This window comes from Pseudopipra pipra, chromosome 2 (assembly GCF_036250125.1).
Source record: "Pseudopipra pipra isolate bDixPip1 chromosome 2, bDixPip1.hap1, whole genome shotgun sequence".
Lineage (NCBI taxonomy): Eukaryota > Metazoa > Chordata > Aves > Passeriformes > Pipridae > Pseudopipra > Pseudopipra pipra.
The window spans coordinates 89,511,483-89,516,021 of NC_087550.1; the positions used below are offsets into that span (position 1 = coordinate 89,511,483).

The window sequence follows — 4,539 nt, forward strand, 5'->3', positions numbered from 1 at the left end:
GAAATGTTAGAAGATTAGTCTGTAAAATTGAATTATTACTTTCTTGAGAAAATAGAATGAATCCTGTGTACTGCGGATGTCACTTGCAGTGATGAGGATGGCATCTAGAGCTGATGGTCCACGCTGATGGACACGTAAAGGACACAGCCCTGTACCACTTATATACCACTGGTATAGGAATAATTGCCCTACACATATATCTCAGGATATATGTCAGGCTAGTGTTCCATATGTCAGGAAGGCAAAGTATCTGATCGTAACAGTCTATAGTTTGACTTAGAAAAAGACACAAGAAAGTTAGGTGGGAAAATAGAAAGAATTAGGAGAGCAATAATAAGATCACACAGTAAGTAACTGCCTACATGCACAATTAGACAGTTCCAAGCCATTTTAAAGAGGAGTTGTGTGAATAATTGATTTTTCAGTTCAGTAGTCAAATTGAAGAAAAAACACTCATTTTGGATGGACCTGAAGCATAAACTTTTACTGGCTTTCTTGGCAAAATGAAAAAAAGGAAAAAAATTAAGAAAAACGACTTGGGGTTGAAGTCAAAGTTAATGATTCATTTATTTGGATGAATTGAAATGCTCATTAAGTGAATTTTAAATTTAGAGAAGTTTAGAAACAATAACTTTTAAACAAAAAGTTTAAATATTGTGAAAATATGAAAATAATTTATCTTTTTTGAAATAATGGGTTTTTTTCAATCAAAATTATTAGCCAAAAAATCAAATTATTAGCTAAATCAAATAAAATTCAGAATCAATTTGGACCTGACCTGTTTGCCTAGTACCTAAGAAAACTGGTTCCCTCTGTCCTTCCACCTTTCTTTCACAGACCGGTGCATTTGTTGGAAGATAGGTTGCAAGCAACTTCTGAGGGAAATTATGATTTGATTTTTAAATGAGGATTTTTAACTCACTTTTGTTGGAGATAAACAACAAAATTCTAAATCCATTCCTCTCTTATAAAGATAAGATTACACAGAAAATATTCCAGTGAAGAAATTTTTTATTTATTTTTGAAATTGTTTAGTTTTTTATTTTTAAGTAATATATAAAGAGCATAAATAAGACTTGACAAATGAAGGAGATTATTCTTAAGCAGTCCATAAAAACCACTACTGGTAAAATTACTAAACACCAGTCCTGAGAAATAAATCAGAATAAAATAGCCTGTGGTGTCAGAGTATTCAGGTAAACATCATGGGTTTTCCCTGTAGTTCCAAAGTCATCATTCCTTTGGCATGCTGGTGGTTACCCTAGGTGCAGAGGGCAAACTGGGGGTTCCTGTGTGGAGCCAAAGATGAGTGAGACCATTGTCTGGTCATGCTGACTGTCCGGGTGTCAGGTCCCAAGGCTGGATCTCTCTTTTTCACTCTGTAAGGAAAAGCTGGCATGCCTCCTGTGGGCTGTGCTTTCAAGCTGGCTCTTCTTCCTGCAACAGTTCAAAGATCAAAGAAAGAGCAGAAGCTATTTCCCAGGATCCCAAAAGACACCCATCGCACAGACTCTGCGGGAGATGGCTGGCAAAGGATCAGAATTTAGCAACCATTTTGTTTAGTAGCTAGTTTCTCCCAGTCCCTTAAGATTCATTATATTGAAAATAGTTTCTGTTATAAATACCATCTACTCTTTATTGGTCCTCTCTTAAGTGTGCTTTATTTCTTCACATTATACTTTATATACACTTAAAAGTTCCTAAATTTGTCACTTTTTCTTACATTAGTGCAGTAACTCTGAGCAAGAAAGGGAAAGAACTTGTCTGACACCCTACCCACATCTGTCTCTCAGAATCACTGACCTGGTGTATTCGGTGCTCTGGGCCTCTGTCTGGGTCAGGGAGGTGAGATCTTTGCTCGCAGGGGACTGTATCAACCTCTCCTCACGTGGGCTCAGCAGAAGACCACAGGCGATTATTTATGGCTCTGAAGCCTAAGCAGCTATTCGAAATGAAGACACCTTGATCTAGTTAGGTTACAGAAAATAATGGGGACTATACATGTGCTTTGATACATTTGCTTTTCTTTTGATTAGTCTGAAAGCCTCTCACTCTCTTCTTTCTTCTCCCTACTGTCATTTTCCTTTTTTCTCTTCTCGTTCCCATTTCAAAACTGACTTTAAGAGTTTATGAAGGAGAACTAGGCCCCAGCACAGCCATTGATCTTAAAGGGGATCAGGTTTCTGCCTGTATTACTCTGTCTATGGGTGCTGCTGAAGCAATCAGACAAGTAATTTATTTTATATTAAAAGTTTATTAGGAACAACCACTCTTGTTTTTCTTTATGTGTTTCTCTATTTTCTTCTCCAGAAAAAAATGGAAAGAAGCAGTCATACCAAAATGTATTCATAGAACAATTAATAATGGTAAAAATAGCATCCTCACTGTCATTAATGACCACACTGTGATATTCCTTTTCAGGCAATAGATCACTTTATCATGACTTCTGTGGCTCTCTGTGCAGAAGGAGAAAAACAGCTTCTCATGGTGTATAAAGAAATTGAAACCTGTTTATTTATGACTGGATAAGAATGAGCTGCCTCATTAATGTGGTATAAAATGGGTATAATTCAGCATTCCATACAATCCTCCATGACGTGTTGACAGGTGCTGTCATGCACTATCACTTTTAGGTTATTGCACTCTAATAGACTACAATTATAGCTCATTTAATATGATATGACAGTGGGGAAGCACGTGCGAGGTTACAAGCAGTTACACTTAGAAAACAAGCTGGTGGGAATGTGTACAGCTACAGGTAAATATTGCAGGGGGCAAATCCCCTTTTCCACTGTCAAAGAGCCCAGATCTCTGCGGCTACAGGTCTTATACATGCAGTTCTAGCAATGAAACATTTGTGCCTTGCATTTTCTCTTATTTTCCCCACAAATGTCAATATTACTGCTTTCAGTTGTGCCTCCTAATGTTGCTCCAACAGTCAAAACCACAGCAGGGGGTGGAGTAGGCTTGAAGAAAAGCTGAAGCTGTAAGTAGCACAAGATTTATAACAGTTGGCAGCCCAACATCTCATCTCATACAAACAACTCGGTTTCTTTTTGGCGGCCTGCTGTGCCACTAACAAGGCAGGCTACAAAATTCACCCACTGGGTGATGGGGAAAGGCATCACGAAGCACACACCAGCATCATTTTCGTATGGTAGGAGAGCAGCAGAAAAGTTAGACCCCACGCATTGATTTCATTCATTAAAGGGGAAAACTGCAGAACTGATGCTGGATAGAAATATTTTTAACTGGTTAAAAACAAAAGTCCCCTCAGGGAGGTTAAAGATTTCTTAACATTTGCAACCTGAGCATTGCAGGGTTTTTCCAGGGCAAATTTCACACTGCAGCCGTGTAGGTGGTATTATAAGCCAAAAAGACACCAGCTAGTCTGTATTTTTGTCTAAGCCATATACTGACTTCGCTACTTTCTTGCTTAAAATGTATTTCAGATATTGTTTTAAATGCTGAAGTCGTAGCTATTCTTGCACACTGAGCAACTGTGTGATATACTCTTTCTGGGAATGGCCTCACACTTAAATTCAAGGTTTTAAATATAAAAACCTAGACGCTGACTCCGTGCAATATTTTCATAAAACCAGCTTTCTGGCCCATGCAGCCATGGTGCCTCAACAGCTGGCTCATGCCACGTGGGTCAGGATGCTGTCTCTCTGTTTCACGCACCCACGGAGCCAGAGTAACACTCCTCAACCAGTTTGTAACAAAACATCTCCTTTGCATTACAAAGAATGTGCTTGTTCACTGAAACTCTTTCCCCATCAGCAGCAATCATATGCTTGGCCTGCCTCCTGGAAGAGTACACACACAGCCTCCTCTGCTCCTCTTCTGCAGCACAGAAGGCTTTGCCTGGTGAGCCATTGCCTTTCTCCCTCCCTTCCTGAGCAGCCTCATGTCTCCTTCATAATTCAGGTTTGCTTGCCATTCCTTACACATTTCCAAACCTCCAGCTCCATGTCCTCTGTGTGCCTGCTTTGGCTCCTGCCACGGGCTCAATGAAAGAGAAGTAAGGTAACTCAAGTCAGGTCTGTGACTGGGCTGCTGCTTCTCTGCCAGTGGGAAATGATTCTCAGCCAGCCCTGTGTTCCTGACAAAGTGGGCTTTTCTGAATGTAGCTACCTTTCAGGGGAGATGCCTAGGCACACTTCAACCTGATAATACCAGCTGGTTGCTATGTCCTGTGGATTTGCCCAAACGATGCATACTGAAGCCATTGTCTCATACAAACCCTGTTAAACTAACTGTGCCCTCTGGCTTTTAAGGAGATTGCACTCCTGAAGAAAACAACACAAATAAGTCCACTTACTAAAAATGGTAGCCTGTTATTTTTATCTTTTCATGGCATTTTATGCCTCCATCCCAAGGGAAGAATTGAATTAATGCAGTATACTGGGGTGCTGGAGAGAAAATACAAGAAGTGCTGATGTAATCATGCAACACTCTCCATTAATATTATTGCTAATTTGGTGCAGCACTCTGAAAAACTCCTATTACTCTTTGGGGAAGAATCTCCTTTGCAGA

At 39.8% G+C, this 4,539-nt stretch overlaps 1 long non-coding RNA gene across 1 annotated transcript; it reads right to left on the minus strand.

Annotated features, from left to right (window-relative positions):
* Nucleotides 1–993: 993 nt before the first annotated feature.
* Nucleotides 994–3,026, minus strand: LOC135410063 (uncharacterized). Its single transcript, XR_010428503.1, has 2 exons — nt 1,804–3,026; nt 994–1,437 (listed from the first exon to the last, which is right to left on the minus strand). It is a non-coding gene; the product is annotated as an uncharacterized LOC135410063 (long non-coding RNA).
* Between the last annotated feature and the right edge of the window lie 1,513 nt (nt 3,027–4,539).